Source organism: Delphinapterus leucas, chromosome 1 (assembly GCF_059928025.1).
Source record: "Delphinapterus leucas isolate spDelLeu-1000000601 "Yukka" chromosome 1, BTC_Dleu_Yukka2, whole genome shotgun sequence".
Taxonomy (NCBI): Eukaryota; Metazoa; Chordata; class Mammalia; order Artiodactyla; family Monodontidae; genus Delphinapterus; species Delphinapterus leucas.
The window spans coordinates 129,422,332-129,436,458 of record NC_143129.1 but is presented as its reverse complement, the minus strand read 5'-3'; the positions used below and the strand labels follow the sequence as shown (position 1 = coordinate 129,436,458).

The window sequence follows — 14,127 nt, the reverse complement described above, 5'->3', positions numbered from 1 at the left end:
TTGTGCCAGTACCATACTGTCTTGATTACTGTAGCTTTGGAGTATAGTCTGAAGTCTGGGAGCCTGATTCCTCCAGCTCTGTTTTTCTTTCCCAAGATTGCTTTGGCTATTTGGGGTCTTTTGTGTTTCCATACAAAATGTGAAATTTTTTGTTCTAGTTCTGTGGAAAATGTCATCGGTAGTTTGATAGGGATTGCATTGAATCTGTAGATTGCTTTGGGTAGTATAGTCATTTTAACAATGTTGATTCTTCCAATCCAAGAACATGGTATATCTCTCCATCTGTTTGTACCATCTTTAATTTCTTTCATCAGTGTCTTATAGTTTTCTGCATACAGGTCTTTTGTCTCCTTAGGTGGTTTATTCCTAGGTATATTATTATTTTTGTTGCAATGGTAAATGGGAGTGTTTCCTTAATTTCCCTTTCAGATTTTTCATCATTAACGTATAAGAATGCCAGAGATTTCTGTGCATTAATTTTGTATCCTGCTACTTTACCAAATTCACTGATTAGCCCTAGTAGTTTTCTGGTAGCATCTTTAGGATTCTCTATGTATAGTATCATGTCATCTGCAAACAGTGACAGCTTTACTTCTTCTTTTCCAATTTGGATTCCTTTTATTTCTTTTTCTTCTCTGATTGCTGTGGCTAAAACTTCCAAAACTATGTTGAATAAGAGTGGTGAGAGTGGGCAACCTTGTCTTGTTCCTGATCTTAGAGGAAACGATTTCAGTTTTTCAACATCGAGAACGATGTTGGCTGTGCATTTGTCATATACGGCCTTTATTATGTTGAGGAAAGTCACCTCTATGCCTACTTTCTGGAGGGTTTTTATCATAAATGGGTGTTGAAGTTTGTCAAAAATTTTTTCTGCATCTATTGAGATGATCATATGGTTTTTCTCCTTCAATTTGTTAGGATGGTGTATCACATTGATTGATTTGCATATATTGAAGAATTCTTGCATTCCTGGGATAAACCCCATTTGATCATGGTGTAATGTCCTTTTAATATGTTGTTGAACTCTGTTTGCTAGTATTTTGTTGAGGATTTTTGCATCTATGTTCATCAGTGATATTAGCCTGTAGTTTTCTTTCTTTGTGACATCCTTGTCTGGTTTTGGTATCAGGGTGATGGTGGCCTCATACAATGAGTTTGGGAGTATTCTTCCCTCTGCTCTATTTTGGAAGAGTTTGAGAAGGATAGGTGTTAGGTCTTCTATAAATGTTTGATAGAATTCGCCTGTGAAGCCATCTGGTCCTGGGCTTTTTTCTTCTTTTGGAAGATTTTTAATCACAGTCTCAATGTCAGTGCTTCTGATTGGTCTGTTTATATTTTCTATTTCTTCCTGGTTCAGTCACAGAAGGTTGTGCTTTTCTAAGAATTTGTCCATTTCTTCCAGGTTGTCCATTTTATTGGCATAGAGTTGCTTGTAGTAATCTCTCATGATCCTTTGTATTTCTGCAGTGTCAATTGTTACTTCTCCTTTTTCATTTCTAATTCTGTTGATCTGAGTCTACTCTGTTTTTTTTCTTGATGAGTCTGGCTAATGGTTTATCAATTTTGTTTATCTTATCAAAGAAGCAGCTTTTAGTTTTATTGATCTTTGCTATTGTTTCCTTCATTTCTTTTTCATTTATTTCTGATCTGCTCTTTATGATTTCTTTCCTTCTGCTAACTTTGGGTGTTTTCTGTTCTTCTTTCTCTAAATGCTTTAGGTGTTAAGTTAGGCTGTTTATTTGAGCTTTTTCTTATTTCTTGAGGTAGGATTGTATTGCTATAAACTTCCTTCCTAGAGCTGCTTTTGCTGCATCCCATAGGTTTTGGGTCATTGTGTTTTCATTGTCATTTGTTTCTAGATATTTTTTGATTTCCTCTTGATTTCTTCAGTGATCTCTTGGTTATTTAGTAACATATTGTTTAGCCTCCATGTATTTGTAGTTTTTAAAGATTTTTTCCTGTAATTGATATCTAGTCTAAGGGTGTTGTGGGCAGAAAAGATAGTTGATATAATTTCAATTTTCTTATATTTACCAAGGCTTGATTTGCAACCCAAGATATGATCTATCCTGGAGAATATTCCATGAACACTTGAGAAGAAAGTGTATTCTGTTATTTTTGGATGGAATGTCCTATATATATCAATTAAGTCCATCTTGTTTAATGTATCATTTAAAGCTTGTGTTTCCTTATTTATTTTCCTTTTCGATTATCTGTTCATTGGTGAAAGTGGGATGTTAAAATCCCCTACTATGATTGTGCTACTGTCGATTTCTCCTTTTATGGCTGTTAGCATTTGCCTTATGTAAATGTAGCTTATGAGGTGCTCCTATGTTGGGTGCATAAATATTTACAATTGTTAAATCTTCTTCTTGGATTGATCCCTTGATCATTATGTAGTGTCCTTCTTTGTCTCTTATAAAAGTCTTTATTTTAAAGTCTATTTTGTCTGATATGAGAATTGCTACTCCAGCTTTCTTTTCATTTCCATTTGCATGAAATATCTTTTTCCATTCCCTCACTCTCAGTCTGTATGTGTCCCTAGGTCTGAAGTGGGTCTCTTATAGACAGCATATATATGGGTCTTGTTTTTGTATCCATTCAGCCAGTCTATGTCTTTTGGTTGGAGCATTTAATCCATTTACATTTAAGGTAGTTATTGATATGTATGTTCCTATTACCATTTTCTTAATTGTTTGGGTTTTTTTATTGTAGGTCTTTTCCTTCTCTTGTGTTTCCTGCCTAGAGAAGTTCCTTTAGCATTTGTTATAAAGCTGGTTTGGTGGTGCTGAATTCTCTTAGCTTTTGCTTGTCTGTAAAGGTTTTGATTTCTCCATCAAATCTGAATGAGATCTTTGCTTGGTAGAGTAATCTTGACTGTACGTTTTTCCCTTTCACCACTTTAAATATGTGCTGCCACTCCCTTCTGGCTTGCAGAGTTTCTGCTGAAACATCAGCTGGTAACCTTATGTGGATTCCCTTGTGTGTTAATTTTTGTTTTTCCCTTGCTGCTTTCAATATTTTTTCTTTGTATTTAATTTTCTTTAGTTTGATTAATATGTGTCTTGGTATATTTCTCCTTGGATTTATCCTGTATGGGACTCTCTGTGCTTCCTGAACTTGATTGACTATTCCCTTTCCCATATTAAGGAAGTTTTCAACTATAATCTCTTCAAATATTTTCTCAATCCCTTTCTTTTTCTCTTCTTCTTCTGGGACCCCTATAATTCGAATGTTGCTGCATTTAACGTTGTCCCAGATGTCTCTGAGATTGTCCTCAATTATTTTCTTTTTCTTTTTCTTTATTCTGCTCTGCGGTAGTTATTTCAACTATTTTATCTTCCAGGTCATTATCTGTTCTTTTGCCTCAGTTATTCTGCTATTGGTTCCTTCTAGAGAATTTTTAATTTCAATTATTTTGTTGTTTATCATTGTTTCTTTGCTCTTTAGTTCTTCTAGGCCCTTGTTAAACGTTTATTGTGTTTTCTCTACTCTATTTCCAAGATTTTGGATCATCTTCGTCTTTACTATCATTACTCTGAAATCTTTTTCAGGTAGACTGCCTATTTCCTCTTCATTTGTTTCATCTGGTGGGTTTTTACCTTGCTCCTTCATCTGCTGTGTGTTTCTCTGTCTTCTCATTTTGCTTAACTTAGTGTGTTTGGGGTCTCCTTTTCGCAGGCTGCAGGTTAGTCGTTCTTGTTGTTTTTGTTGTCTGCCCCCAGTGGCTAAGGTTGGTTCTGTGGGTTGTGTAGGCTTCCTCGTGGGGGGGACTGGTGCCTTTGTTTTGGTAGATGAGGCTGGAGCTTGTCTTTCTGGTGGGCAGGACCGTGTCCAGTGGTGTGTTGTGGGGTGTCTGTGACCTTATGTTTAGGCAGCCTGTCTGCTAATGGGTGGGGTTGTGTTCTTGTCTTGCTAGTTGTTTGGCATAGGGTGTCCAGCACTGTAGCTTGCTCGTTGTTGAGTGCAGGTGGGTCTTAGTGTTGAGATGGAGGTCTCTGTGAGAGCTTTCGCCATTTGATATTACATGGAGCTGGGAGGTGTCTGGTGGACCAATGTCCTGAACTTGGCTCTCCCACCTCAGAGGCACAGGCTTGGCACCTGGCCATAGCACCAAGATCCTGTCAGTCACATGGCTCAGAAGGAAAGGGAGAAAAGAAGAAAAAAAATAAATAAAATAAAATAGTAATTAAAATTAAAAAGTAATTTAAAAAAAACCGGAAAGACAGAACCCTAGGACAAATGGTAAAAGCAAAGCTATCAGACAAAATCACACAAAGAAGCATACACATACACACTCACAAAAAGAGAAAAAGGAAAAAAAATATATATATATATAAAGGAAGAGAGCAACCAAATCAATAAACAAATCTACCAATGATAATAAACTCTAAATACTAAATTAAGATAAACATAAAACCAGAAACAAGTTAGATGCAGAAAGCAAACCCCAAGTCTATATCTGGTCTCAAAGTTCACTGCCTCAATTTTGGTGTGATTCGTTGTCTATTCAGGTATTCCACAGATGCAGGGTACATCAAGCTGATTGCGGAGATTTAATCCACTGCTCCTGAGGCTGCTGGGAGAGATTTCCCTTTCTCTTCTTTGTTCACACAGCTCCCGGGGTTCAGCTTTGGATTTGGCCCCGCCTCTGCATGTAGGTTGTCTGAGAGCATCTGTTCTTCGCTCAGACAGGACGGGGTTAAAGGAGCAGCTGATTCGGGGTCTCTGGCTCCCTCAGGCCGTGGGGAGCGAGGGGTACTGTGTGCGGGGCAAGCCTGCAGCAGCAGAGGCCGGCGTGACGTTGCACCAGCCTGAGGCGCGCCGTGTGTTCTCCTGGGGAAGTTGTCCCTGGATCACGGGACCCTGGCAGTGGCGGGCTGCACAGGCTGCCAGGAGGGGAGGTGTGGATAGTGATCTGTGCTCGCACACAGGCTTCTTGGGGGCGGCAGCAGCAGCCTTAGCGTCCCATGCCCGTCTCTGGGGTCCGCGCTGATAGTTGCGGCTCACGCACGTCTCTAGAGCTCATTTAGGCGGTGCTCTGAATCCCGTCTCCTCCCACACCACAAAACAATGGTCTCTTGCCTCTTCGGTAGCTCCAGACCTTCTCCCAGACCCCCTCCCCGCTAGCCGTGGCGCACTAACCCCTTCAGGCTGTGTTCATGCAGCCAACCCTTCCCTGCCCTCCGACCAAAGCCCGAACCTCAGCTCCCAGCCCCGCCCGCCCCGGCGGGTGAGCAGACAAGCCTCTCGGGCTGGTGAGTGCCGGTCGGCACCGATCCTCTGTGCGGGAATCTCTCTCTCCGCTTTGCCCTCCGCACCCCTGTTGCTGTGCTCTCCTCTGTGGCTCTGAAGCTTCCCTGCCGCCACTCCTCGTCTCCACCTGCGAAGGGGCTTCCTAATGTGAGGAAACTTTTCCTCCTTCACAGCTCCCTCCCACTGGTGCAGGTTCCGTCTCTATTCTTTTGTCTCTGTTTTTTCTTTTTTCTTTTGCCCTACCCAGGTACGTGGGGAGTTTCTTGCCTTTTGGGAGGTCTGAGGTCTTCTGCCAGCATTCAGTAGGTGTTCTCTAGGAGTTGTTCCACATGTAAACGTATTTCTGATGTATTTGTGGGGAGGAAGGTGATCTCCACGTCTTACTCCTCCGCCATCTTGAAGGTCCTTTCTGTAATTCTTATATTTTCTGAGCTGGTAAACAAACTAAACATGTCCCCTTCTAACTCAGAGAAACTGACAACAGCGAGACACAAAATCTGGTCCAAGAAAATGTACCCCAACACCCTACTGCAGACCCTTCACTTAATGTTGTCCTTATAGCTTTGCAGTTTTATGAAAAGCGACACATGAGAGATTTTGCTATCACTTAGAACTGTGGGACGTGGTCTTTACTACAAAATGCTTGCTCTCAAATTCAGACTGTGTCTCTGCCTACCAGGTGTGTGTCTATGCATATGAAATCCAGAGAAAAGGACTCCAATAGAGTAAATTGGGATGTTGTCCAAGGACTTGGAGTCATAGGACAATAGATCTTATACAACCTAATCTGACTTGATTTGGCATAGGTACAAATGTTTTTTTACCAAAAGTTTACATTCTCATGTAGTGCTGAGACTGTACAGATGTAGCTATGTATTGCTATTGTTTGCTTCATGTCACATTAACAAGAAAATATTCACAAAACAGCCATTCCTTCCTTACAGAAAAAGCCATATTTATCTTTTAAAATACATGATTCATAGAAGTGCATGAGAAAAACACCTAATGGCCCTTTGAAAACCTCATTGCATGATGTAAACGTCTGGCATGTTTCTTATCGTGGAGAAGGAATTACTGGTGTGCACAGACTCAGTAAGATTCTTTATATTTTGCCCTGAAACTCTCTCCAGAGTCCACCATTTTGGACTCAGAAGGTAGAGAGTACTAAATATTGTTGAATTTAGATGAGATGGATTCAGTAAGGCAAAGTTAAATATCTCAAGTGTACATCCAACACCAGAAAGGGTCTTAGGTAAAGGAGATTTTGAAATGACTTTCAGATATGTCATGATTTCCATAGAGATTGTAGCCAATATGGGATGAGAGAGAAATGAGAAGTAATCTTAGGATCGTGCTGGCATCTGCTTTCCCTAGACCCCTCACAGGTGAAGTTGCTGAGGTCCCACATTTGCATAAGCAGACCCCATCAGAACCCATACTCTGATACCATGGACTATGAGCTGGGCTCTGGGCTCATGCCATCTGGACTTGAGTCGCTGCTCCACCACAAATTACTTTTATGAATGTATGCAGGTTACTCAGTCCCCTCCTTTATTTACCAAACACTTGTCTAGCAATTACACTGAGCCCGGCACTATTTGAGGCTTTTTAGACTCTTAACCCAAAAAGTTGAGCACCGTTATCAGTCCTAGTTTACAAATGAAGAAACTAGGTAACAGAAAAAGTAAGTTTCCCCAGCTAGAGAGTACAGGCCAGTTAAGAGCCAGAAATCAGACCCAGGCAGTTTGGTTCCAGAGTCCATGTTCTTTACCTCTACTCAACTGGCCAGGCTAAACTGTGGCAAATAATTTTTCTTCTTCATGGCTGTGGTGAGGTTTAATTAAGATAATCCACACAAAACATCATACAATAGCAGGCATAGATCCACAGTCAGTCTGTGGGTTCTGAAACTAGCCTGTTGCTATAAAGCTGGTATGTCTGGAAGGCCCTGAGTGTTCATGAGCTCTCCCCAACAGCCCACCCTGCTTGCACAGTCTGCATACCTGGACTTCTGCTGTAGTTTCCTGTTTGACATTCCTGTTTGCAATGCGACTGTGGCCCAAATCTGACCCCCAGATCGTTTGGCTGGGGTCCTGACTAGTTTTGCTCCAGGAATCATGTGTGCCTTGTCACAGCTCTTATGTTTCACGTACTGCTACACTTTACTGTTGATTTGCTCCTGTATGTCCTTGGGCAGGTTTATATCATTCCAGGTATAACTATGTAAGAAGGTTTTTGGTGACGTGAAGTAACATGATAAATCAGAACAGGAATAAACTCGAGGGGCTGAGACCTGGGTTTAAATCTTAGCCTCAGCGGCATGTTCTTGAGAAGTCAGTTATCTGCTGAGTGACTTAGTTCTCACTGGTAAAATAGGGATACGAATTTGTACTGTTAGGGTGATTGTTAGAATTAAACATGATATCATATGTGAATATATCTAGCACCATGTTTAGGCTAAAGTAGGTGCTCAACAAACTTACTTTCTCTCAGCTTCCAAAAGTAAAGGGGAGCTCCATATGTCTAGAAAATTAACACAAGTTAACTTTTGCATCAGACCACACACAAACTCAGGTTCTCACACTGCTGTAGACTGGGATTATCGAGCTTCAGTTTGCATTGCTGGGACTTACCAAAGCTGATGGGATCACGCATGGCTTCATTAGTGTTGAGTACTTGCACCTCAAATAAGCAGCATGATATCATTTAGAAACAGTCACACTCCATACACTTTTGTTTAATTATCTGTGTATAAGTGTTCTAAAAATTTATACTTTTACATGCTGTGCTTTGTCTTGTTTTGATAGGATGCATGATTGTGCTTGGGAATCCTAAGAACCAAATTATTTTTTTAATGTCTATAGTAATCAAAACATAACCTAAGTACCAGAGAACACAATCATGGGTTTCACTGGGGCTAAAGATGTAGTGAGTGTAATGGAACAGTAGAGTTTTCCTGTAATGCCTGAGAAAGACCCTGATGACCCCTCACTGCTGGGGGGAACAAGTAAATGGTATCATACAAAACCAACACTCCCTGCAAAACAGAACATGAACCTTTGAGCTTTACATGTTGCCATTAATCTGAAAATAGCTGCATACTAATTTACACTAGTTTTTGTAATATTTAAAGAAAGTGGAGGGACACAATCTAATCACGGAGACTGGAGACGGGCACAGTTCCACATGCAATTAGTTTAGCAAGTGTGTCTGATTATTCTTTTATATACTTCATTTCTTAAACAAGATATTTTTAGATTATATAGAAACAGATAAGCATGCTTTTCTGAAATGGGCCTTGCATGAACTGAGAAAAAAAAATGATCAGCTGCATTTAACTTGAATTGTAAATAATTTCTCAAGTCGATCCACATGCTTGGCTTAATCAAGATTATGAGCTCCTGGTCCAAGTGCCTGAAAATTGAGGTGAATGTTCTGATCTTGGTCAAATTGGGATCCTTTGAATGGGGATTTGTAAAATCTTTGTTATAGTTACTGCATTTTCAGGATGATATTGCAACTACAGATGTGTTATAAAATCTAAGTTTTCTCTCCGTTTTCTTACCAACCTGAGACATGCACATCAGGTTCAATTCTCAAGTCTTGAGTAAAAATGTCTTGTATGTTTGCCACAAAGTAAACACATTTCCTGCAGAGACCTTTCCTGCAGAAACCTTTGTCCTCAGTCTCTGTACCTCAAAGTTGGAGACAGGGTGACCAGGGAAAGCCAATGAAGAAGCAGTGTGGGTGAGGTGCCAGCTCATGTTTAATATTCACTCAAATATATTAGTACTAATCTATTTTATTTTATTTTTTTTAAGTGTAAGGATGGACTTTATTTTTTTTTAAAAAAAGTCTTTTAAGGACTACAAATTACAAAGTAAAAACAGATCACTATGTAGAAACCTAGTGAATACATTTTGTCTGTGCATGAAAGTTTTATCAAAGTCATTCATTTAACAATTTCACCCCCTTCACAACGGTATCAGTTATAATGCTCTTCCTCATAAGGCTATTATACCTTTATTTCAAACTATATTACATGTTATTCCCTCAAGATAAACTTTTAAACGCCTAATTTTTAGCTCCTAAGAATGGCACCTCTGAAAGGGGCAATTCCCACTCAGTCTCTGGCAGCATTATTCCAAGCTCATTTCTTTCACCAATCAAAAAAGCTTTCAAAATGTTCACTTTTAACATGAAATCTTTCCACCAAAAAGTGTGGCCACATTTTGTTTTCTAATGACTACATATAAAGCTGGGTAGCAGCAAGAAAATTAAGATGGAAATTAAAAGGCAGCCATTAAAATAAATGGATCAACTGTACAGAAGAGATATTTGGCTCATGGCAATTTAAAATATTGGCAACTGGGGTAAATTAACAGGCAGATGCTTGAGTCATATATGAATCTGTGAAGAGAATGAAGCTGTCCCAGTATGACCAAGTGAATTATCACTGCACTTCATTCTTTGCCACAAATACTCTAAGCCAACAGGAAATATGAGTTATATTTAGAATCCCAATTAGAACATGCTAACCACTTTTCTTTCAATAATTTTCTGGGTTTAGTACAGTCATTTGCTTTACTTATACTGTTTTATGAGTCCTTTCTTACCAATCTAAGTGTATGACAACTGTAAAATACTTTAAATGACAAGGTTTTTCCAAGGTATGTTTGAAAAATGGCGGTATGAAAAGAATATTCATTTGTTTTGTCTAGAAAGAAGCAAACTGAATGCAGAGGTTTCTCATTGGGTAAAAGCTCAACTTTTTTCTTCCCACCACCGCCACATACAATTTCCCAAACACCTCACTTTCAAGTTTGTTCTCCATGGCTTCATTTTAAGGAATGAAAATCAGAGAGCAAACAATTGAGCTCAAGTACATCTGGGGTTAAAAATGCAAGAAAATATCGACATGCAAGCAATGGTCCAAATACTCGAGATTCATGTTAATGAATCTAATTATTGTATATGAGATTTTCTTTGATGAGCAGGGCTTTGGGCATACCAAATTATCACACAAATCACTGCCTTCTGAGACTCTGGATACTTTTACAGTTTAATTTGCAAACAGAGTTTTTATAACAAATTATTTTTAACCAAATCATATCTTGAAAACTGTTTATATAGAAAACCCAGGGAAAAAGTGAACGGTTCATTGTGGAAGGCCTTAAGTTACATTATTACAGTAGAAAATACAGGAGGTAGAAGATAACTGAAAAGACTAATGCAACATTAGATTCAAATCTATAGCTCCTGTAGCTACTTAAAACATGGTTTTAGAAACTAAATCCAACATTTCCAGTAACCATAGAAACAGTTAAAATAAAATTTGCCATGAAGGCCCTTATATCATGCTTGATATAGGGAGGTAGGAAGATGTAAGAACCAGGACACATGAGACATGACATTTTATCTACAATTCCTGTTTGCTTTACTGAGGGTGTAGTTTCAAATTCAGTCACCTTCTTCAGCTTCAGACTCAGATTCTTCTTCAGCATTTTTGAGCCACTCTACAACATTTTTCATTTGCTCAAGGAAGACACTTTTCCCCTTGGCAACATGTGTATCTTTATACCACTTCAGAATGGGTTCTTCACTCAGAACTTCAGCTTTATAAAAAAGCACCACTATTTTCTGGAAGGCTTTCATGAAATGAATGTTGTCATAGCAATACTCCTGAATCTTCAGTAACAGAGTCATCTCAGACTGACCTTGAGTTGTAAAGGCAGCAAGTAGAGGGCTGTATTGCTTCAAGTGCTTGATGGCTTGCTCTGCTACAAGCTCCTCTTTTTTGTTCCATTCCACAGTGCTCATTGCACTGGACCATACTATTCCGATGACAACTGGTTCTGGGATGTTTTTTTTCATCTCCTCCTTGACATACAAAATTATATCCTTAAATGGATCACCACGGGACATCTGTTCTTGAAGTTCTTTCTGGAGTTCCTTACGAGTTCCCATGGTTTGCTGATTCCGAACATACTGTGAAAACTCTTTCAAGCCTGCCTCAGTAAAATACTTTGTGAAGCGTTCAACACTTTGTTTATTGGCAGGAAACAGTTCCATCAGTCTGTTATCCATGCTCACTTTCCGAAGACTTGAAGCTACTGCATTGATATCTTTTTCGTTTACCCATGATTTAAAGAGCTTTACAGCAAAAGCTGCTGAAACCCCTTCTTTAACCAAATTCTCATTATAAAGGCTATTAAGAATGGATGCGTTAAGTGTTCCATTAGCCAGAAGAACACCAGTCAACATAGCCAGCTTGTTCCTCTCCGACACTGAAAAACCCTTTAAGAACAGCAGCAGCTTTTTAACTTCATCTTCAAAACCCTTCTCCAGGTATTTGTAGCGCCTGATTAACTTGTTAAAAACCTGAGCAAATGCTTGCATGGTCTCTAGGTCTTCTTGTGCTGCGAACACACAGACATCTGTATGCATCATGTCATCTGCCAGTGTACCACCTGGGGCCAGCATTCCACCGGCCACCAGAATGTCAAAGAGTGTTTCTGTATATCGGCGGTAATCAAGTTTTGCTCCAGAAGCGTCAAGAAACTTTGCTACTGCTTCCAAATCAGTACCAGTTTCAGTTAAGCCTTGAATAATGCAGTCTTGAAACTGAGTAGGGTCAAACCTCTCTTTTTCATCTCTTTTTCTGGTTTTAAAACGCTGGCCTGATAGCGTTGGCTTTTGCTACTTTTGATTATTCATAAAAGACACACGAATTTAAGGCAAAGAGAAAAGAGCCAGAAATCCCGGAGGTGGCGGCAACTGCGGCGGTGTCTCCTCTGCCAGTACTAATCTATTTTATATTACTAATCAGAAAGTATCTTCAGTGGGGGTATTACAACTCTCTGCATCCTTTGCTACAATTTAACCTCATCTTTAAATGCTGCTAACTAGATAGAGGTCAGGTGTGAATTAAAGGAAGGACCAGAGCCCAGATGGGAGCTGAGCTACTCCTGACAATTCTGCTCTTGTTGTGTATGGTTCTCCTGCTGAAATGTTTTCTTTATCTATAGCTATCGTAAAGAAAAAAAAAAAAATAGATGAATTACAGCATGTTTCTCAAAGGCTTTGCCAGTATTAGAATACGTTCTTAGAGTTAAATATTGGAATAGATTCAGACATAATTTATACCTTATCCACAGAACTCCACATGTCTCTTCATGTGTGGAGTAAAGGGTTTGAGAGAAAAGTTTTTAGTGATGGAGAGGGAGTCACACACACGCACACACACACATAAACACATGTACACGCATGAACATGCCTACAGGTATAAAGATACAAAATGTTTGTTTCTGTGCAAAACGCTTAGAACAGTTTAAGTCCCTAGAGTTAAGATATTTTCCCTTAAGACATTTAGTATTTCATCATTTTCTATGTGTGAAATACAGTTCCATTTTTTCCCTAAGCCCTAAATCGCTTTCTGATGTTTAATGAAATGAATAGTCAAGCAACATCAAATTAACCCCACATCTCTAAACTGTCCAGAGAGATGGAGGACCTCCTCTTCAGGTGTCCCACAACACCAGAGTATACTTGAGATACTGAATGGGAACGGAAGAACAGTCCGAACAAAAGGAATGGCATGTTTAAAATTGGAGTCAAGGATTGAAAAGTAGTTCAGAAGAGTACACTTTAAGGGAAGGAGGGGTGGTAAAGTTAGACAAATGGTAAAGGTCAGGATGGATTTTGTAAGCTTTGTGAAAGAGTTTGGAAAGCAGTGATATGCATCATTAACTGAAAAGAGAAAAATGTCAAGGACATTTGTACTGAGATTTAGCTTGCTAAGAGTTGTGTGGTCACTGATGCATTCCAGTCGGGGCTGCTCACATTTTGGTCAGGTTGTCATATGTTAAGAGACACACATGGCACAGATAAGTGAAGCTCTGTGTATTCCAGAGCAGCTCTGTTCAGTATAGATTTCTGTACCTTTTAGAAACAATACCTGATAATAAATTCTAGCAGTTCACAAATCCATTGAGAACTTGAAATGAGGCTAGTGCAATGAGGATGGTAATTTCAGTGAAGGAAAAATAGGCTTTTTGGGGATCAAATGCTAGGAAATATGGGCATAATTCCAAAACCCATTCTGCATATCCAGAGTAATATTAAGAACATGGCCAATTTTGGTGACTGCAAGACAAGCCAAATCTAGAGAGTGAATGAATCACAGTCAAGATGCAGATCCCCGCAGAATCTGGCAAAAGTTAGGGAGCACGGCAGGCTTGTAGGAAAGTCACAAACATTCTTCTAGACCTGATTCATTGAAGAAGAATTGTTTTAGAAACACAAGATGTGGTCCCCACAGGTTGACCTTCATCAATCTTAAAGAAGAACAGATGGAAGTAAACATCCTATTGCCTATGAAGTGATCAACCAAGAAGAAAACAAGTGAAGAAGATACCTTGAGGGTCTTTCGTTTTGTGCATCTAGAAGAGTTGGCTGTACACTGGTAAATATTTCCCACTCCAAAATGGACAACATTTTTTTTTTACATCTTTATTGGAGTATAATTGCTTTACAATGGTGTGTTAGTTTCTGCTTTATAACAAAGTGAATCAGTTATACATATACATATGTTCCCATATCTCTTCCCTCTTGTGTCTCCCTCCCTCCCACCCTTCCTATCCCACCCCTCTAGGTGGTCACGAAGCACGGAGCTGATCTCTCTGTGCTATGCAGCTTCTTCCCACTAGCTATCTATTTTACATTTGGTAGTGTATACATGTCTATGTCACTCTCTCACTTTGTCCCAGATTACCCTTCCCCCTCCCCATATCCTCAAGTCCATTCTCTAGTAGGTCTGTGTCTTTATTCCCATCTTACCCCTAGGTTCTTCATGACATTTTTGTTTTTTTC

At 39.4% G+C, this 14,127-nt stretch overlaps 1 pseudogene; it reads right to left on the bottom strand.

Annotated features, from left to right (window-relative positions):
* Positions 1 to 10,379: 10,379 nt before the first annotated feature.
* Positions 10,380 to 12,059, bottom strand: LOC111178424 (eIF5-mimic protein 2 pseudogene; annotated as a pseudogene).
* Between the last annotated feature and the right edge of the window lie 2,068 nt (positions 12,060 to 14,127).